This window comes from Crinia signifera, chromosome 5 (assembly GCF_055691185.1).
Source record: "Crinia signifera chromosome 5, ASM5569118v1, whole genome shotgun sequence".
Lineage (NCBI taxonomy): Eukaryota > Metazoa > Chordata > Amphibia > Anura > Myobatrachidae > Crinia > Crinia signifera.
In genome coordinates this window covers 256,816,053-256,839,212 of record NC_139221.1, presented here as the reverse complement: position 1 = coordinate 256,839,212, position 23,160 = coordinate 256,816,053, and the positions used below count along the sequence as shown (strand labels likewise).

At 45.4% G+C, this 23,160-nt stretch overlaps 1 pseudogene; it reads left to right on the top strand.

Moving 5' to 3' along the window:
* The first annotated feature begins 20,972 nt into the window (after positions 1–20,972).
* Positions 20,973–21,109, top strand: LOC146006121 (U2 spliceosomal RNA; annotated as a pseudogene).
* Positions 21,110–23,160: the final 2,051 nt, after the last annotated feature.

The following is a 23,160-nucleotide window of genomic DNA, read 5'->3' as shown; positions in this document are numbered from 1 at the left end:
TCAGTTTCCTGTACAATTTCAGAGAAACACTGTAACTATATTCAAAAGAAGAAAAGCTACACAAACAAGTTTGTTTTCCTGTCATTCAATAGGAATTCATTTACAGCGGGCCGTGGTAAATAACAATTTTTCATAAATATTCCATTTTTGCAATAAACAACTTTACAACTATAATTTGTTGTTTAAAGCATTCTGGATAGAGGGAATGGCTATGACATTCACAGAAACCAAATAATGATTCAGATAATGACTGTTATTGCTTCATAGTAGCTTTTGATTTTTTCCAGATTCTGACCTGTTGGTGTTTCATTTTGTAAGAATTAGAAATGAAATGTCATGTTAGCGGCTCCTGCTGACAATCCGTAAGGCTTGTAATCTCCCTCTCTCCAGGACATAATGTAACCGGAAGAGCTCAATGAATAACTCAGCACTTAGAATAAAGAAAATCTTCATTTTTACACAAGATTTTTTAAATTAGTATTTGTATACATTAAAAGATTGTCTACAAAAAAGATGAATTAGCTCCATTCAAATAATGTTCTGTTCTAAACACATTTAAACCCTTTACTCTTTAACAGGGTTTACAGTACATAACCCAAATGCAATATGCAAATAAAATCATACTGTGGGCATACAAACCTGCTGCAACTTGAAGCAACCAATCAGATGTTTTCTTTCATTTAAACCGTCTAAAATGGTTTCAATTAAAAACGTAGCTGTGTTTGATACCTTGGTCATTAAGCAATGGACCCCTATGACAGAATACATTCTGCAGCCTCATATGAATTATGAAATGCATCCTGCTTATCGACTAATGATATTATGTAGTATGCATCAGATCTTGAGGGAGATTTATCAAAGATCTGCATCTATTAGGGAAACACTAAACCATCTGGGTAGAAAACTCTTATTAGTTGTGAGGATTTATTTCCTAGTGCTAAATAAATTCTAGAGTTAGAGAGGCATTATTCAGAGTTGTACCCAGTTCTGTTTGTTCCCAAATGTTCCCACTGTGGGGGTCATTCAGACCTGATTGCTGCTATGCGATTTTGCAGATCCCTGCAATCAGATAGTCGCCGGCCAGACAGAGTGAAATCCCGCCCTATACATGTCTGTGAATGGCTTGTGAAAATATTGCAGATCAGCAGCCAGCTACGAATCCATATGCTAGTTACTTACCATTGAATGATTTTTCCAGTGTGGGCAGTCTACCTCAAATATGGTTCCTTAAATGCCATATAATAAATAAAGCAGTGTATTACCAGTCCTTTGTCGAGGCGTGGAAATGACAAGTTAACTGCAATCTCCATACTAACACTCTATTCTAAACCAACACTCTATTCGTACCAGCACTCTATCCGAAACCAACACTCTATCCGAAAGTGGACAATTACCAGCACCTTTGCCTAAGAGCCAAAACCACTCCATACCTCTGGAGATTGCAGTCAGCTGTTAATCACCAGACCATTATAAAGTACTGGATATTGTGGCCTCCAGCACTCTCCACAAGTGGACAACAGCTAGCTCTTTTGCATAAGAGTATCTGAACCGCTATACATTCGGAGGTTGCAGTTAACAAGTCATTTGCATGCCTCGACAAAGAAGTGGTAATACACTGCTTTATATTATTATACAGGTATACTAGGAACAGACGGTCTCCACCATTGTCTTGCTGTACAGTGGCAAACACAGGATTTTTAGAATTTCCAAATGTTATCCAAAATCTCCCACTCTGCAGTACATTGGAGTAAGTACGGGAGTTTGGGGAAGCGGTAACAGTCCTGAAAATTGGTCTTTTTATACAATGGATACTGTATGGAATACAGGGGCAGATTTATCAAGCTTGGAGAACAGATAAACTGGAGATAAAGCGGAGAAAAGGTAAAAGGAGATAAAGCACAGCCAATCAGCTGTGTTTGAAAAAGGCAGTTGGGAGTTGATTGGCTGGTGCTTTATCTCCTTTTACCTTATCTCTGCTTTATCTCCAGTTTATCTCTTCTCCAAGCTTGATAAATCTGCCCCACAGTATCAATATTTAGCAGTACAGATGGTCTATAGCAGGGGTGTCAAACTCAAATTCATCGGGGGCCGCATCAGCAGTTTGGTCACCCTCAAAGGGCCGCTGTATAATAATAATGCAATGACACCACAGGCTGCTCCTGCTGTATAATAATAATGCAATGACACCACAGGCTGCTGTATAATATAACAATAGTAATGCCATGACACAAATTATTATACAGGGGGAGCAGCCTGTGGTGTCATTGCATTATTATACCGAGGGAGCAGCCTGTGGTGTCATGGCATTACTTTTATATTATACAGGGGGAGCAGCCTGTGGTGTCATGGCATTATTATTATTATACAGGGGGAGCAGCCTGTGGTGTCAATGCATAATGCCATGACACCACAGGCTGCTCCCCCTGTACAATAATAATGACACCACAGGCTGCTCCCCCTGTATAATATAAAAGTAATGCCATGACACCACCACCAGATATATTGTTTTTTTTATGTAACTTACTGTATTTTATCCTTCAGGCTCCTTTACTGCTGCTGCTGCTGCTGCGGCTCCAGTAATTTCAATTCCACTCTCTGCGCCGCGGCCTGTCCTGCTGCGGCCCCCCGACTCGGCCTGCCTTCCTTCCTCTCTGCAGACGCGTGGGTGGGAGGTGTCATCGTCATGACGTCCCCACCCAGCGTCTGCCACTGCCTCGATAAGAGGGAACAGGCTGCCGGGCCCTCCTCCACGTAGCCGTGGAGGCCGGCGGCCATGTTCCTGTGGCCGCAGACATCTTAAAAGACCACAGGAACATGGCCGCCGGCAGTGCAAAAAAAAACCTCTCAAAAAAGAGAATAAAAGGTGAAGGCTGGCGGCGGCTGCGCGGGCCACATGACGAGGTCTGTCGGGCCGGATTTGGCCCGCGGGCCTTGTGTTTGACACCCGTGGTCTATAGTATAGGCTGTTTCAGACATTTAAATAACATAAGTGGTCAGGGAAAAGTTAAACATATCATAATAAATAAATAAATACACAAACATAATAGAACCAGTACTGCACTTTATAAGCTCACAATCTCCCACTTCATGGTAAGGCTCCTGTCTCTTCCTCCTGGCAGCTACTCTCTGGTCCATTGTGATGGTTGAGGGCTCAGATCCACACATACAGTAAATGTGGTAGAAGAAGCTGGTACACTGGGCATGTGCAGCAGCTTTGCTATGTCCCTTACACTGCCCGATGTTGTGGCAGCTCTATTGCTCATATTATATACCAGTGCTATTGTTGTCATAATTTAAGGCACTTGCCAAGAGGAGGGGGTTTCCGGGCAACCAGACCCCCCCCCCCCCATATGTTTGTCTATGCTGTAATAACAGATTAACAAATTAATCCAATCCTTATTTAACTTTTTTTTGGCGCTGCTCTTTTACCTGTTCTTTTCTGTATTAATTATACAGGACTAGCAATCCTGTCTCAAGCAGCAACAGACTGGAAAGCGCCTCCCTCTTCCTCTTTTGAGGTAAATTGTTACATGTATGAGGACACGTTTGTATATAAAAGAGATGGAACGTCATTAAAAACTAATATACCAAAAAAAGTCTATTCTAGTGAAATATATATATATATATATATATATATATTTCACAGTACATTACAGATTACTTAAAATAATTGACATTCTTTTTATTTTAAGAAGCATTATTAGTCCACCAGAATATATCACAAGTGACAAACCCATCAGACTTTTCTAAAACTCATTCTGCTTGAGCAAGCTGAACTGTTCAGCATTGGGGCATTGTGCCTGCAAGCTTTCATTTGGAAGTTCGCACCTTTACAAGTATGTGCTGCACTCCTGGATAAAAGCTTCACACTTCTGCATGGTTTCTTAGTTTTTGTGGAAAATACATAGAATAAAAACGAACAATGCCTCAAATTTATAAACATCCACAGTAATTACAGAAATTCAGCCAGGGATAATTTCCAACGCTCGATTCTTCCTTTTTAACACCTGGAAATTTTAATTGCCATCTATTGTATATGTGAACATTTTATTTCATTAAGAAAACCATGGTAACGTGTTGCTGCAAGCTGTGAAATGATCACATCTCACACGTACGCCCTGTATCTGCACACCTTCCTTTATCTGTTCACAATATGTAGTCAGTCATTTGAGCAAGCAGGGTTCTTTATATACCGGGAGGTGGTCTTGGGCTCTGACTGTTAAATGAAGATGAGAAATTACAGCGACAGCGGAGTGTACTGCTAGTACATTACCTGGGAGGTTTCAACTATAATCAGGGCCGGGATCTTGCCAAATATATTTCATATATACACATAGGGTAAACCTTCTGAATAACAACAGCATATGGGAAGTGTTGGGAAATGTTGGCATATCATAAACTATATGGGGGATTAAAGAACTTGCCAACGCACATAAGGAGGTAAGCTGCCGTTCCAATGACTCAACCCCCTCGCGGCTTGGTCAAAAATGGTCAAAACCAGCAATACAGTAAGTGCAACATATAACCACACTTATGGGGTGGGAACGTAGCTTCATGTTAAATTCCCCCATATGAATGCAGATAAAATTCCTGTATGCTTAAATATTCTTAAAGGCAATATATTGACACTAAGTAAAAAGTAATAATGGCCCAGTGCAACCTCTAGTATGGTGGATAAAACATCCAGATAAAAAAGCATCTAACAATATGTGCTCACATTTGACAAAACCCCCGACGTGATTGAACGCCAGCAGGGAACACAATAGAATAAAAACAAAAGCTTTTCCCCTGACACATAAGGCCAAATGTAATAGGTGTGAGAATCAGAAAGTGAGAGATTTTGGGAGAGTTTTCCCCCTTTTTTTTTAAAGCAGCCATCAATTGCATGGCAAAATCAACCTGGTTTTGCAGTGTGAATAATTGCCGCCTTAAAAAAATGGGAAACTCTCCCAAAATCTCACACCCTATTACATTTGGCCCATATTGTTAGATGCTTTTTGTAAATATACTTATATTATGGATGGCAACTGATTAATTGTGTATACATTTTTATAAGGAATGATTAATCCGCATTTATTTTTAGAATTTTATATATTTATTATAAACCAGACCACTAGCTAAAATCACATATGAGAGACTGAGTAGGGGGATAAAAGGACCAGCGTACACTAGCCCAGCACACAAAGACAAAGGCTCATAGAGCCAAAATGCTTTGGAAATGAGGAGGACAGAAAACCTGTATCAGGACAGGGTGGATTTCTGGTCCAATAGGGCTCAGGGCTTCCTGTAGGCTCCCACCTGCCAGTGCCAGGGACCACATCAGGACAAGGCAATGAGGGAGTGTACTCACCACCGCTGCCTGAGTGCCTCTTGCTGATTCTCTCCTCGGAGAGCAGCAGAGGAGCATGTATGGAGTCCTGATTGTTGGATGCCAGAACACACGTTCCTCTGACCTGAGAAATGGGCGAGCTGCAACTGCAAAGAAACTGAACCCGGACAACACCCTGAAACGCCGGAGGGTGTCCTTTCCAGGGTGTGTGTTTGTCCGGGGGGGGGGGGGGGTGTCTGTGATAGCTTTCACCAGGGACATGGGAAAGGGGAGATTACGGTCTCTCTGTGTGGTCCGGACCATTCCTGTTTTTGCTAAATGCCCGGACCATACAGGGAGGCTGTATTCTCTCTCTCCTCCTCTCCCTGGTGACAGTTGTCAAAGGCAGCCCCCCTGTACACTACACCTCTGGACAGGCACCCCCCAGACGGGACAGTACAAGCTCCGAAATTACAGAAACTGATGAATGGAGCCTGTCCGGTCTGGCGTTTTGGGGTGCTGTCCGGTTCCATTTTTTACCCATACCCATACTACTCTTGAGAAAAGACTGCGGGATTGCAGGCAGCATGGAGGAGGGGGAAGAGGGGGAGGAGGGAAATGCTGTGAGCTCTGCAACACGGGAACGGGGAAACACTACAGCGTACAGTAGCACAGTACTGACGTTTTTTTGCCCCACTTTATGTGTGACCTTGCCTATATGTGTGTGTGTGTATACATGTAACCCTACATGTATGTGTTTCTCTCCCTCTCTTTCTCTCTCTCTCTCTCTCTCTCTCTCTCTATATATATATATATATATATATATATATATATATATATCCCAAGAACAGACTCTCACCACTACAATCCATTTTAAATGCTGCTGCTAGGCTGATCTTCCTTGCAAGACGCTCATCATCTGCTGATCCGCTCTGCCAGTCCCTCCATTGGTTACCTGTATCTTACCGTATTCAATACAAAACACTTCTACTAACTTATAAAGCTATTAACCATACTGCACCAGCATATATCTCTCTACTTATCACAAAATATCTCCCATCTCGACCACTCCGCTCTGCACAAGATCTGCGTCTCTCTTCTGCACGGATCACCAGCTCCCATTCACTATTACAGGACTTTCATCGGGCTGCTCCCATCCTATGGAATGCCCTTCCACGCACAATAAGACTCTCCAATAGCCTCCAAACATTCAAGCGTTCCCTGAAAACTCACCTCTTCAGGCAAGCCTATAATGTTTAAGTTCTACATGCATAACCCCCTGAGGCACTTATGTATTATATAGCTACCCTTCTGGACTTGTAACTTGGTGGGACTGCTATGGTATTACTGGTGCCTGTCCTTGTGTTTCCCCCTATATCCCTATAGATTGTAAGCTTGCAGCAGGGCCCTCCTACCTCCAAGTCTGTATGTTGTTACCCAGTTTGTTTTATCACTGTCTACTATTGTAAAGCGCAACGGAATCTGCTGCGCTATATAAGAACCTGTAAATAAATAAATAAATAATAAATATATATATATATATATCTTGCTCATTGAGAGGGAAGCTTGCAGACTTAAGTGAAGCTTGATTACTTAAGTGACTTGTGAGTTGGAAACTGAAGCAGTAGTTCCTTGCCTGTTACCTTCATTCTTACTCTGTTTTCTACCACATCCTCGCAAATCTACTACAGACGCTGTCTGTTCCCCCAAATCCCTCTGTCTGCTTTCACTAACCTACCCTCTCACCTCTGGTCCTCATGGCTGTTAATCTCTCAACTTCACTTTCTCCAACCGCTACTCCCCCCTCCCATCCCATACCTATCCTGACCACTCGCCCCCGCACCCCCACCCTCCCAACGACCCCCCCTCGCTTCTGCAATCCCAAAAACCTTATCCACATATACACAACCCACCCCCCCTCTTTCCTGTGCACTATGAAATGCCAGATCCATCTGCAACAAACTCCCTGCCATCCATGACCTATTCATCTCTAGAGCATTCCACCTCCTCGCTATCACCGAGACCTGGCTCTCCACCTCTGATTCTGTCTCTCCAGCTGCTCTCTCCCACGGTGGCCTCTCTTTCTCTCACACTCCCAGGCCTGACGGTCGCCAAGGTGGCGGCGTGGGTTTTCTCCTCTCAGCCTCATGCACCTACAGTGTCATTCACCCTGAACCCTCTCTCCTTTTCTCCTCCTTTGAGTCTCACTCTATCCGTCTATACTACCCCTACCACCTCCGTGTCGCTGCAATCTACCGCCCCCCTGGCCCTATCTCCCAATTTCTTGACAACTTCGCCACCTGGCTTCCACACTTCCTCTCCTCTGACCTGCCATCTGTCATTCTTGGTGATTTTAACATCCCCTTGGATAACCCCGCTGATCCTGGCACCTCCAAACTGCTCTCTCTCTGCTCCTCTCTTGGCCTATCTCAGTGGACTACCTCTCCCACCCACATCCAAGGACACTCCCTCGATCTCGTCTTCTCTCGCTCTTGTTCCCTTACTGACTACACTATCTCAGCTTTTCCTCTTTCTGACCATCACCTCATCTCCTTCTCCCTCACTGCTTCCCCCTCTCCCCCCCCCCTCCCAAGCGCATTGTCTCACGGCATAACATCAACACACTTGATCTTGCTGCCTTCTCAAACACGCTGTGTCCTCTTCTCGCCCCAATCGCCCTCATGTCCTGCCCGAACCTCGCCGCTTCCCTCTATAATGACACCCTATCTTCGGCATTGGACTCTGCCTGCCCTCCCTCCTCTATCCCCCTTCGATGCTCCAACCCCCAACCGTGGCACTCGCCTATCACCCGATTCCTTAAAAAGTGCTCTCGCACTGCTGAGCGCTTCTGGAAGAAATCACGCTCCCTTGCAGATTATCTCCATTTCAAATTCATTCTTTCCTCCTTCAGCTCTGCCCTTGCTCTGGCCAAGGAATCCTACTTTAAGTCCCTCATCCTTTCCCAATCATCCAATCCTCGCAGGCTATTCGCCACCTTCAACTCCTTGCTCTCCCCCCCTCCTCCAGCTCTTCCGTCCTCCATCGTAGCCGCTGATTTTGCTACCTACTTTTCAACCAAAATCTCCTCTCTCAGGCCTGCCATCACTGCTGCCATGACCTCACCCTCTCCCTCCTCCCCTCCTACATCTCCACTTCCCTCCTTCCAACCCCTGTCCTCATTTTACCCCACCACTGCTGCTGAAGTCCACTTTATACTTCAATCCGCTTCTCCCTCCACCTGCCCGCTCGATCCTATCCCCTCCAATATTATCCGTCATCTCAGTCCGTCAGTCTGCTCTCACCTGGCTCACCTCTTTAATCTTTCCCTATCCTCTGGGATCTTCCCTTCCTCCTTCAAACACGCTCTTGTCTCCCCAATTCTCAAAACACCAAATCTGGACCCCAACTCTCCATCCAACTACAGGCCCATCTCCCTCCTCCCTTTTGCCTCCAAGCTCCTAGAATGTCTGACCTATAATCGTCTCCTAAGCCACCTTACTGCTAACTCCATTCCAGACCCCCTCCAATCCGGGTTCTGCCCTTTACATTCCACTGAAACTGTTCTGACCAAAGTAACGATTTACTATCGGCTAAATCCAAAGGCCTCTTCTCTATCCTCATCCAGCTTGATCTGTCGGCTGCCTTTGACACTGTTGACCACCCTCTCCTGCTTAACACCCTCCGCTCCTTTGGCATCACTGGCACGGTCTTCTCCTGGTTCACCTCATACCTCTCCGATCGCTCCTTCTCCGTCTCCACTCCGAGCTCCTCCTCTCCTACTACCCCGCAGCCAGTCGGTGTTCCCCAAGGGTCAGTCCTTGGCCCTCTCCTCTTCTCCCTCTACACCACCTCTCTGGGCACCCTCATCAGCTCCTATGGTTTTCATTACCACCTTTATGCTGATGATACCCTAATCTATCTCTCCTCCCCCGACCTATCCCCATCACTCCTGTCCAAGGTCTCCGAATGCCTCACGGCCATCTCAGCCTGGATGACCCAACGCTTCCTGAAAATAAACATGGCAAAAATGAACTTCTAATCTTCCATCCCCCGAACATCCCCTCTTCTCCCACTATCTCCATCAGCATTGGTGAAACCGAGATCACCTCCACCGACCAAACGCGCTGCCTCGTGTCATCATTGACTCCTCCCTCTCTTTCACCCCCCACATTCGTGCTCTCTCACAGTCTTGCCGCTTTCACCTATGCAACATCTCACTCATCAGACCATTCCTCTCCACTGACGCGACCAAAATTCTCATTCACTCTCTTGTCATCTCCCGCCTTGACTACTGCAACATCCTTCTCTCTGGGCTACCTCTCACCCGCCTCGCACCTCTCCAAACCATTCTTAACGCTGCTGCTAGGCTCATCTTCCTTTTCCCATCGCTCTACCTCCGCCTCCCCCCTCTGTCTATCTCTTCACTGGCTCCCCATTCCTTTCCGAGTTCTCTTTAAACTCCTCACCACCACCTACAAGGCTCTCTCCTCCTCCACCGCTCCTTACCTCTCTTCACTGATCTCTATCCACACTCCCTCCCGTCCTCTTCGCTCCATCGCTGACCGACGACTGACCTCTCACCTAATCACCTCCTCCAAGACTTCTCTTGCGCTGCCCCCCTGCACTGGAACAACCTCCCGCCACCCATCAGGCTTTCTGATTCCCTTACCTCCTTCAAGCGCTCCCTCAAAACCCACTTTTTTCGACTAGCCTATCCCTCCTCCTAACCTCTTTTGATCCTCCTATCCTGCCTCCGTTCCCCTCCGTTCCTACTTATCCTGTTGTTTTTCGTTCGTCCACCCACCTATTTTTAGTATGTTAACTCTTATGAGTAGGGTCCTCCTGCCTCACGTACTCACCCTACCACTTTACCTCACCTGTCCTCCTGTCCTGTTCTTCCCTTCCTCTACTTCATCTTCAGTCTCCTCGACAATTTTGACACCTACTTCTGAACTGATGCTGATTTTATTTCTACCAGCTATACCCCTATTTATACTGTATTTTTCAACTCACCCTGTACGTTACCTTGTCAGTTGTTTTTTGTTTGCTATATACGGCGCTGCGGACACTTTGCGGCGCCTTATAAATAAACGTACTACTACTACTTCTACTACTATATATATATATATATATATATATATACTGTATATATATATAACCCTGCCTCTCTCTCTCTCTCTCTCTCTCTCTCTCTCTCTCTCTATATATATATATATATATATATATATATATACACATATATATATATATATACTGTATATATAACCCTGCCTGTATGTGTGTGTCTCTCTATATGTAACCATACCTGTATATGTGTGTCTCTATATGTAACCATACCTGTATATGTGTGTCTCTATATGTAACCTCGCCTTTATACACTTTATGTTTGTTACTATATGTGACTGCCTGCATATGTGTGTCTCTATATGTAACACCGCCTGTATATGTGTTTCTATATGTAACACAACCGGTATATGTGTGTATGACTATATGTAACCCTGCCTGTATGTGGGTGTCTCTATATGTGGCTGCCTGTATGTGTGTGTGTCACTATATGTGACTGTATATGTGTGTATCTATATGTAACCCTGCATGTATATGTGTGTCACTGAAGGGGTGTGACCAGCAATTGGGTAGGTGTGTTCATACACTGGATGGGCAGGGCCTTCCTAAAATGGCATAATATGTAGTTCTACAAGGAAATAAACATACAGTGCTGATGCACACATTGGGGGAAATTTACTAAAATATGAATGGCTAACAATTTCCGTATTCGTAACCATTCGTACCCGTATACGGCCGTAACTTCATATTTACAAATTTACAAAGGTCAGTATATGGGTATTTGTATTCTTTTCCCAGGCATATTTATATGTGTATTCGGGAATACGAATGCATACGCCAACGAAAGAATACAAATTGAAATCACCATTCATTCAAGTGGTAATTACAGATTTACTAATCAGCCAAATGTAAAATACGGCAAGTTTTAAGGCCCCCATACACTAGGGCGACTTGTCCTTAGGACAAGTCGCCCCCGACTTCCCCCTGAGCTTCCCCGGCTGCTCCCCGGGGGAGCTTGATTAGATTGGCACTAGATGTGCCATTTTTTACATGTGATAAATCGTCTCGATTTATCACATGTAAAAAACCCGGGGAGCAGGGGGGGGGGGGGCTACAGAGCAGGGCTGCTGGTGGGAGCAGGGGGGGCTGGGGACGCTGCGGGGGACACAGGCGGCATAGAGCCGGGCAGAGGGAGCCGGGAGCTGTCAGTGCTAGAAAAAAAAGCCTATACAATGAATGGGCAGCCTGTGATTGGCTGAGCGCTCTCTCAGCCAATTGCTGACTGGCTGAGAGAGCGCTCAGCCAATCCCAGGCCACCCATTCATTGTATGGGCTTTTTTTTTTTTATTCAGTACTGACAACTCCCGGCTCCCCCTGCCCGGCTCTATGCCGCCTGTGTCCCCCGCAGCGTCCCCAGCCCCCCCTGCTCCCTCCACCGCCGCGCCGCCCCACTAGGTCCCAAGTCGGGTGGTCGGACGTGCAGCAGGTCCGACCACCTGACGCAGATCCGATGCGCACGGGACCGCGCATCGGATCTGAGGGGACATCAAAACTAGCCGATTTTGGTCCGATTTCGGCCAGATCCGACTGATCTGGCCGAAATCTGACCAAAATCGGCTAGTGTATGGGGGCCTTTAGAAACTCAGAGGGACTAAAAACTGGGGGTCCACAAGGGTTCTAAAACCAGCACCAGGATCATGGGCAGGTCCTGGTTCCCAAAATATGAGTAGGGGTCCCCTGTATTTTGACAACCAGCACCGGGCCCAAACAGCCACCAAAGTAATGCCACAGCCGGGGTAAACTTTAATACAGGTATAAAATGCCAAAGCATTCACCTCCTGATTGGTCAGTCCAATATAGGGGTCCCCAGGATAACCCCAGCCCAGGGATGTCCTCAAAGCCCCAGGGCTGATTATTTGGTGTAAAATTAGAATCAATAAACTATTGGGTTTTGTTGTGGAACTACAAGTCCTAGCAAGCCTCCCCCACATGTATGGACTTGGAGGAACACAAGTCCCAGCATGCGGGGCACTAAAGAGCCCATTGGTACAACTTTAATTCATACTACAATTACTCACGCATACTTACAGTACCTATGGATTCCACAGTAGGCCATCCCTTTGTCCAGTAGAATCCAATAGGGTACCTGTGGAAATAAATTATACTTACCAACCAATCTGGCATAGATCGCGTCCTCTTTGATCCATGTAGGCCACCAGGAGGTAAAAACAAATGCACACCGTACCACCAAACTGGAGAAGCCCCAAGTGTTTATTTATACTAACTGGGGGATTGGCTGGTGTCGTCAGACAATCATCAGTGGGCTCCGGGGTTAAATATGTAACATAGGCATCTATGATGGGAACTGCCCATAGTAGCCCATGTTAAACTTTAACATGGGATTCATATGGAGCCGCTACTAGCCAATCACCCAGTGTCTGACATCACCTACCAATCCCCCAGTCCAGGGGAGGAGCCCCAAGTGTAAACAAACACTTGCGGCTCCTCCAGTTCAGTGGTACGAGACTCCTCGGTTTGTTATTTTAACCACTGGGATGCTATATGGACTGAAGAGGACATGATCTACGCCTGTGGCCCTAGTGAGTATAATTTGCTTTCACAGGTACCCAATTGAATAATTAACCTTAGAATGTCTCAGTGTCTGTGTGTGCGTGTACATGTGGTAGGGAATATAGATTGTAAGCTCCACTGGGGCAGGGACTGATGTGAGTGTTCAAATATTCTCTCACTGTGGAATATGTGAGTGCTAAATATGCTAACTGTTAATAAATAAATAAAACTAGGTTAATATTCTATTTTTACACCAAAAATCAGCCCAATGCCCACTGTCCTGGGGCACCGGGAACAACCCCGGTCTTCAGCCCAGGCTAGGGGTTATCCTGGAGGGTGGACTCCTTTATTGGGGGTTCACCACTACCCCAGGGTCCCAGCCCGCGCTGACCAGTCAGGGGGTTAATGATTTGGCCTGCGGAACTTGTATTAAGTTTCCCACAGCTGTGGCATTACCCTGCTGGATGTTTGGGCTGTTTTCAAAATACGGGGGACCCCTTTTCATTCCCCCCCCCCCCATATTTTGGGAACCAGGACCGGCCAATAAGCCTAGTGCTGGTTTTAGAAATTCTGGGGAACCCCAACTTGTTTGCCCCCTAAATTCAGGACCAGTTCAATGAGCCCTGGGCTGGTATATCCAGGTGGGACCCCACGTTGTTTTGTAAAGTTATATTTTACACATTTCATACACGAATACTAATAGAAACGACCAACTATGACATTGAAAAATACGGTACTTGTTTCCTAGCACGGCGCCCATTGAGTCCCATCGCATACCTTAACTTAAGGTATGCGATGGGACCCGACGGACCCGATTTTCTTGCTTTTTTCGAGGTTTCCCGACAAATGTAAAATCGGGTCCATCGCATGCCATTATAACCCGATTTTACATTGTAAGCATTGTATGTAATGTTAAATTCCTATGTAAAATCGGGTCCATTGTATGCCATTATAATGGCATACAATGTGACCAATGCGATGGACCCGATTTTACATAGGAACCAATGTTAAATGGCCCCCCATACCCAATTTTTGATTGTATACCCACCCTGATGGGTAATTTCTATGTCAAATGCCCCCCCCCCCATTGTTAACGCCACCCCATGATGAACACCAACCCGAAGCGTGGTCGAGCGCAGCGAGCCCGCGAGGGGCGGCGGTACGTATCCTCTGACCTTTTCATACCCCCACTATAAACGTCGGTGTGGAGTTGATTTTATGTAGTTTGGCGAGCGCAGCGAGCCACCGAGCCGGAAGCGTTGCGAGCGCAGCGAGCCCCGTGAGGGGACGCGTAATACGAGTAATACGTCTGAACTCACTGTGCTCGCCACGCTTCGGGCTCTGTGGCTTGCTACGCTCACCCCCACTATGTAATATCAACTCCACGTGGATAGTGGGGGTATGAAAAGGTCGGAGGACGCGTACCGCCACCCCTCGCGGGCTCGCTGCGCTCGCCACGCTTCGGGTTCACATTTATCATGGCGTGGCGTTAACAATGGGGGGCATACAATGAAAAATGGAGTCTGGGGGGCATTTAACATTGGGGCCAATGTAAAATGGGGTCTGGGGGGCATTTACCATTGGGGCCAATGTAAAATAGGGTCTCAGGGACCATTTAACATTGGTTCCAATGTAAAAAATCGGGTCGGTCAGGTCAATCGCATGGCATGCAATTTGGTTGCATGCCATGCGATTGACCCGATTTTTGCAACCCGATTACATACAATTAAAATCGGTGGTGCCGTGCTAGGAAACAAGTACCAAAAATACAAATCATGTAATTATGGCAGATTAGTAAATCTGCCCTATTCAAGATTCGTTTTTTTCCTGAACTACGGCCGATGTCGGTCGTATCCATTCGTATCTGGGATCAGCCGTATTTCAGTTTCTTCATAAATTTACCCCAATATCTATTTTTATTTATTTATTAACAGTTTCTTATATAGCGCATACATATTCCGCAGCGCTTTACAGAGGATATTTGAACATACACAGATGGCCGAGCAGGCAGCAGGAGCACTGATATGATTTTATAAAGTGTGGCCAGCGCAGCGAGCCCGAAAAATATAGTTTCTTATATAGCGCATACATATTACGCCGTGCTTTACAGAGAATATTTGAACATTCACATCAGTCCCTGCCCCAATGGAGCTTACAATCTATATTCCCTACCACATGTACACGCACACCTCTTGAGAAAGGGGTGAGAACCCCGAAACGAGCTGTGTTGTTCCTGGTATCGTGTTGTTCCTGGTATCTGGGAATCTGGTCGTTTATCTTATCTCAACAGAGTGCCGCCTAGGACGAATGTATGTATGCCACCCGGAATACGGGTCTGAGCAGAGGAGGGCACCTGATGCAGCTTACATTTGCACAAGCAACGGAGTGCCGGCTATTTTCCTCTATATATATGTGGGTTGGCACACTCCTTTTCAGCAAACGCCTGGGGTGTCCATCCAATGGCTTAACAAGCCAACAATATATATACAGCAGGTATTTCACAGATGCACTCACCAGGACTTCAATAAAAGACATTTATTATCTCACATGGGTCACAGCGACAGGTTCAGGTCATGTGTCAACGTTTCGAGGCGCCAGAGGCGGCCTTTACAAGACACCACCAGTATCGCCACCAACAAGCAAGCCCTTATAGCAAGCCCTTTATATATATATATATATATATATATATATATATATGTAGTTGTGTGTGGCGGCACTCTTGGTCTTTGTAGAATTAATACGGTATATGCAGCTTCAACGTCTCGGTTTATTACAACCTTCATCAGGAATCCTACATACAGTATACACTATGACCAAGGCATAAAATATGATATTTTTCACATATACGATAGTGTTCTTCTATAGTTGGACTGGATGGGGTTTATTTATTAAGATCAGAATTAATTTATTTTTTATTTAGCAACTTCTGGAAGATAATGTTGCCCATATTAACATCCCATCTTCAATAGAACTACCATCATAGTAAATAAACCCTGCTGTCTCCATTTTTTTATTTAACCCAGTAATCCTGTCCTAGTCAGGAACCATTTTGAATTTTTGTGGTAGAGGGAAACTTCAAAGGATAGAAGTGAGAGATAAATGTCGGGACTGGCAACTTCATTCCTTTTAAGATTTTCATAGTTCACATATTTTATTGCTTCTTTCCTTTGTTTCAGATCCAAACTGCAATGTCCGTTATTTCCTTTATAGAATTAAATGAAGACTGTAATATTCAAATATGTCTGCTGGGCTCCTTTCGTATGACTTTGCAGTGCCGTCATTAACCTCCAGAATGTCTATTACAGTTTCCTGTAAGTAATAACTTCCAAATATTTTAAATGTGTCAGTAATAAAACAAAAAGTGTCTGGCATAAGAAACAATGAGCATTGTAATTAAGCAAAGCTTTGTCATCTCAGCAGAGAAATGTATCCTGGCTAGATATAGAGGGGAACATTCCTGTACAATTCTGGGGCTGCGGAGATCTGATCTGGGGCTGCTTGGTCAAATCTCTGAATGGGGGCATTTAAATCAGGGTTAATACACTTTTATCAAACACTTTTAGGGCCTGATTCGGTTGGCTCGCTAGGCAGCTTACATTCGCTGTCTAGCGAGCCGATAAACCCCACCGAATACCTGAGTTCGCCCCCCCCCCTGCTGTCCAATCCCCTGTGTACGTGAACACATCCCTTTGCATGCGGACGATGGGGAGAGAAATCATGTGATGTCGCTGACCATCGAATGTTTTCTCTCCCTTTCTTTAATAAAAGTCAGTCTATACTGACTTTTATTTCCGTCATTGTTTGCCAAAGATGGGTGCTGACGTCATGTGACATCTTCTTCTACAGGGGAACAGCCAGCATTTTTATGGAGACGCTCATAAAACCCTGGGAGTTCCCCTGCTTCTGCTCCCTGCACTCCCCCGCCAATGTGTAACTCACCGTAGCCATTTGCGACTGGAGCTTGCACATCCGCAGAAATGCCCATGCAAAACCCGACCATCGGACCGATTCCTGAATTGGCCCCTTATTGCATTAGCAATGTTGATAAAATAACTGCTGAACTTTGTGTCTCTTTTCTGTGATATCAGCAAGGTTTTGACATTATTAAGGCACAGATGCGTTTTTATGCTTTATTTAGTTACGTCTGTCCTATTCTGAGCTGGACACAATTGGGCCAATCTGTCTCTCCATGAAAAAGGGTATTTCAGAGTGGGAAATAAGCATCATCGTATGTAACCACCCGGACTTGTGGAGTATCATGCACCTAACATGGGGTTGGATATTCCAGGGGCATCTTAATACAGGAGAGGGCCCATGTGCAGGCTCCATGCAGAACCCCTCCTAGAAACACAGTAGACTTGGTGGTACAGTCTACTGTGCAGGACTCCGAGATCATGGCGCTATGGGGCCTGCCCCGATGGTTGGGGGTTGCGCATTATACTTACCTCTGGAGAGGTAAGTATAATTATATGGGTACAAGTTGTGCAGTGTGAGCCCCCCACACACCCAACACCCATTGTAGCTAGTCCTATGTGATATTTACATAAGCATAAAGTAGTAAATTAGGCTGCAACAGCTTCAATCTATTGCCTGGGCCAGTCTGCAAAGCCATAGATTCACTCCGGGAGTCGATTTTCCTCATTGCTGCATTAAAGTTATTTTGTTCTTTGTAGCGATTTTGAGCTGTAAGCTGCCACTGTGTGTATGGTCCGGCCGTATTACCAGCAAATGAGTGACGGGGTGGGCGGCTTTTCCATAGTGTCCTGCTATGGAAAGTTGTCCACCCCCTAGGAAAATCTCTTGGACTTGCGAAAATCCCTCAATTTTCAGCTTTATCGCTCTGCATACACTCTGGTCAAAAATGCCTAATATGTATGCACCTTAACTCTCTGCACATGTTACATCTGCCCCACCTGCAGTGCAGCATGGTTTTGTCCATGTGCAGAAATTGCAGACTGGTTAATAGTTCTGAATCGATCCCTAAGGGACTTCTCTAATTATGAGATTCACCCACAAATCACAGCCATCATGGTTTTTGTGTATGGATAAATAAAAGGCTGTGCCTGTTATGGCCTCTAGCTGGGGTTGTTCAACTGTGCCTCTAACTAAAGTGTTGGACCCAATTTAAATAACTAAAATGTTTTCCAAGACCTATTTTTATTAATATGAATAAATATAAATGGTATGTCAATAGCAAAGGCTAAAATATGCAAGGATATAGAACCGTTCTTCATTTGTATCCCAAGGACACGTCTTGGTAATTCTCTTAACATGCTCTATTTAATTAACATGACTTGTAAAAAGGTGACAATTCCCCTTTAGGGTTACTGCAAATAAGCATTGCACGTTTAATCCAAAGATTACCTGCATTTGTCCTCTGCTGGAAGGAAGCGGAGGCTGAGATAAGCATAATGGAAGCTAGACTGCCAATTAATTAATAAGGACCAAAGGACACAACAAAAAATATCTGAAGTGTTGAAAAATGATGTGGAAGCAGTTTTATATTTTGAGAAATGTAATACTGGATGAACGGAGCTAAAACTCATTTTCTAGAAGACAGAGAAGAGTCTTCAAATTGTTGCTCATTTGCAAATTAGATTTACATTTAATACAATTAGCTTAATGGAATGAAGTTGCAAAATGACAGTCGTGTCTGAACCTCGCTGCCTAAGGAGCCACCTGCTTTGGAAAGCTCTGTAAAGATCCATTAACATATTTAGTCACTTATTTTGGAAAACAAATTTAGACGCTGGTTGTGAAGAGCAAGATATTATGTGGAAATATTATGGCAATGCCTCAGTACGTATTCTTTAAGGTCTGTTTCCATCTCCAACATGCATGTATAGTAGGAGAGGAGTGTGCCCCAACAGCAGGGATGTAACTGGGTGTGCAAGCTGTACCGTCACAGTTGAGCAATGCCGGCAGCACCGCCACACAACCATAGAACCTGCATCTGGGACGTGGGTAAGTGCACATAGCAGCTCTTACAGGCCGGAGGATGCTAAGTGCAACGGTATAATTCCTGGCGTTGGTGGCTCTGCCTCCCTTCCATGTCATCATGATGTCATGCCCACAGGGGGTGTGGCTGGCACAGTGTGCAGTAAAGTCCTGCTATGGCGCTGCCCAACAGTTTCCACTGCTAATGAGATTTATCTAGCCTAGGTGGAGGACCCGGGGTAAGTGTGTGGTGTGGAAAGGATTTGTTCTTTGTGTTGACCTGGGGGGGGGGGGGGGCAGATAGAGCGGGGCGAAGTAAGGCAGAGCAGGAACTTTGAGCAGAACGTCTAAAAGATCCTACTGTACTGTATATGTTTTTTCACATTTCAGGCCTAGCATGAGAGCACACATCCGCTCGCAACCGCCCGAACGGGAAAGAAATCATTCTATGGTCACCCACCATGAAATGTTTGCAACGATAAGTCGATAAGTCAGCCTGGATGGATTTTTCCAGCATACACTTCCCAACGAATATGGGGTGGTCACTAATGTCATGTGATGTCAGATGCCTGCCCCAAGCAGGTATGGGCACATTTGAATTTGCAGGGGTACATCCAACGTTTCTATGGGCGCGCCCATAAAATGCTGAGCATTCCCCTGCTTCCGCCCCATGACTGCCATCCCGGGCCCAACACCCCAGCGAGTGAGAAACTCCCAAGGGTGTTCGCCCCGGGGGTCTGAATCACCCACTAAGGGAGTTCGTTAGTGTTAGGTTGTGGGGAGGTAAGGTTAGGCTTTGGGGTAACCCCCCCCCCCCCAGTGCCTACTACACCCCCCCCCCCCCCCCCCCCCCCAGGATTAGGTGGAAGGAGATTAGGGTTGGACTGAGGGTTAGGTGGGAGGAGAGTCTGCATACTTACAGTTCTTCTAATCCAATATGGACAACGCCACCTGCAATTTACATATAAATAGATTCAAGAATCACAGCAGGAAATTTCTCTCAAAACACACATGTGAAAGGATTGATACAATCAGCAATAAGCCAGACGTAGAGCATCTGATTGCTGTTCCTATCCGGAACCCATAGGATTAAGTGAAGGGTGAATGAAGACCTTGCGTCTCACCAAGGATAAAGGCAGCACTGGGCAGAATATATATATATATATATATATATATATATATATATGACGTGCTCACACTACATTGAATCGCCCCCAACAACTGGACTGCACCTATGCACAGTTGTTGTTGGATGCCCTAGAGACTGACATTAAAGACTCTGTGCCCAGGAACTGTCTTTCATACCTTTCGTTACTGTATGGACTATTCCCAGGCACCCAGGAAGTCTGGCGCCTTATACACTGTGTTAAGGACGCTTTGTGGTTTGCCCGAACTCATCTCATTCTGCGGAGGGAGAGAATGTCCGTTCAGGACTGCCGCAGGCTGGTTCACAGCCTGCTCAGAAACTGTTCCATTTGGGATAGCCCTGAGGAAGAAGAGGACTAAACCCCCCTTCTTCTGGTCCTTTCCCCTTGTATGAACTGTTTTATAAGACTTTGGGACTGTGGCCCCTCCCCCTCACTTTACAATGTCTGTTGTTTTGTTGATGTCTTTTTTTTATTGTCCTCCCCTTATATGTGTCTGTCTGATAAATAAAGCTTTGGGCTTGTGATTCCCCCTCCCTCACCCCCTACCCTCCACACCCATAGTCTTGTATACTGTTTTGTAATGTTACCGTTAGAATGCATAGTGCATAGTATAGCCTATAGCATAATTTTATGTTGTATGTTGTAATATGTACTATACTGTTTGCATGTGTACTGTGTTTTGGCTGTGCTGCGACACAGTATATATGTTTCAATGTTATCGTCTGTTTTTTGCGTTCTTTATGTACTATAAAGATTTGCATTTTCTTTTTTCACATGTTTTTCTTTATTAAATTTCCATTTACATACATCCCTATTAAAGGGAAAGAAAAAAAAATTACATAATATGGGGGTACAGAAAAAAAAGGGGTACATTCCAGGGGTATACAATACAATATTCATTACACCTCAGTACAGCATTTTCAATCAAAAAACTTTATAACTATATCGCTTCTCGGCCTTTTGGCTAAGATCAAGTGTAGTATATCTGTTCTTATCAGTGGGTGTGGATTGACCCATGGCAGAAGAATAGAAAGGCTGGACTGAATAACTGATCTAATGAGCGGAGGGTGTGGGACCCCTCATGCCTGGGAGCAGGGAAAGGTCTAGCTGAGCACCTTTGCTCTGCCGGGTGGGAGCAGGAAGAGGGAACTAAGTTACTCTTCCTCTGTCCCCCCAATGGTAAGGGAGGGGAGAAACACCGGGCCCAGTCGGTGGCTCTCTTGAAGGGGTTTGTGGCCCCTGAAAGATGAGACAGAGAAAAGCCTGGTCTAGTATCCATTCTCAAGGAGTGGGGAAATGCTGGGACTGAGTGGATTGCTCCCATTCCGGAGGTTCATAGCCTCTGATCGGGAGACAGCAAAAAGCCCAGCTTAGTACCTTAATCTTGGGATACGAGAAACACTGGGAATGAGTAGATTGCTTTTCTAAGGGGGCCTCAACCCCTAAGGGAGTCAGTGGAAAAGCCCGGTGGAGTATCCATTTCCATGCCAGGGGTGGGAAAACACCATACGTAGGAGAAGAGAAATACTTGGTCGGAAGCTGACTGGCCAGCTGCTTAAAGCCCGAGGTGTAGTGTGCCTCCGGGGAAACTCGGAGGTGCCATAAACGTTCACTAGTGATCCTCACACCACAACATTTGGCACGAGCACTGCACACTTCCATTTAAGTAATCATTGCATGTCCTTGCCCTCTGCCTTTTGGCTTGGGCAGGATAATTTTTCACACCCCCACCCTGGCCTTTTGGCTGGGGTATTTTTATTTATTTATTTCTCTTCACCCCTTTTACATTTGTCTGTTTGTTTTTTTTCCACATTTTCCATTTTTTAGTTTGGTCACATTTTTGGGCTATGTGTACGACTGTTATGGACTACCCACTCCCCAAGTACCAAAGCTCTCTCCTTCGGGGGAGAGCTGCGGTCCCCGAGGGAAACCCCGAGCCGCAAGGTGGAGGGAGGCCTACAGAGGGGCTCTCCAAGCTTTGTCAAGGAGAACCCACCCGCCCTAACCCTTCCGGGAATTGAGGGAAGAGGGTAACTGTGAGCTTCAGAGAAGAGGACCCACCGATCTCTATTTTCCCCTCTTGGGCCTTTTGGCCGAGAGGGGTTAGGGGATTAATAGGGCCTTTCCCTTTTGAGAGAGTGTCCATATGTACGTACGCCCCTATGCATGATTTAGGTCACTGCACTGCACTGCACCACCTCCAAGTAAAAAAAACAAAAACAAAAAAACCTGATGTATTGATATAATATATGATTTATGCACCCTAGTCCTCGGTTATGGGAGCTGCAGATAAGTTATTGTGGGAGATCCTGGACCTTTTTTAATAGTATTTGCCAAATAAGTTAAATGTCTCTATTTTATTTGCCATAATAGCACCAGAATAAGAAGTTTTTTTTTGGTCTTTTATATATTACAGCGCAACCTTGTGAGTAGGCTTAGTTTATGTACTACAATGATTAGTCCTGCTGCAGAAGATGGTCTTCTTTATACACTATGTGTTTTATTTTAATCATAATTCATCTTTCCTTTTCTATTTGCCACTAACCCACTGTGATGTCTGTTGCTAGCAGTGCAGTTAGGCACAAGAGAAGAGATTGCACGGAAGGAGTAGCGTCGGGCATTGTGTGAGTCGACAGTGGCGGCTGCTCCAGCAGATCCTTCTAATCTGACAGGCTGCTGCAGCTGGATTGGATATAGAAGGAGTCCTCCTTTTGCTATACCCGACCTGGCTGTAGCAGCTGCCTGTCAGCCCTGAAGGTGCTTCAGGCACAGCCACCACTGTCCCCTTGCTGCTGCTGCTGCTACTATGTAGCATATTAATATATATGGAGCAATTTTGTGTGTGGAATAATGCATATGGGGCAATACTGTGTGTGGCATATTGTATAAGGGGCAATATTGTGGGATGTAATGTGAATAATGAGCTCTACTGTATGATACAACCAACCTGAATAAGGTTGCGCTGGTGTGTGGCATAATTTGAATCCTGTTATCACACCCCTTCCCTCGAGACTGGGCATGGTCTTGTGGGAAGGGGTGTGGACACACAATAGTAATAAGACTGTTTTTTGAGGCATGCGCTGTGCCTACTTCAAATGTTGGGATGAAGCACTGATGCTATTTTTGGCACAG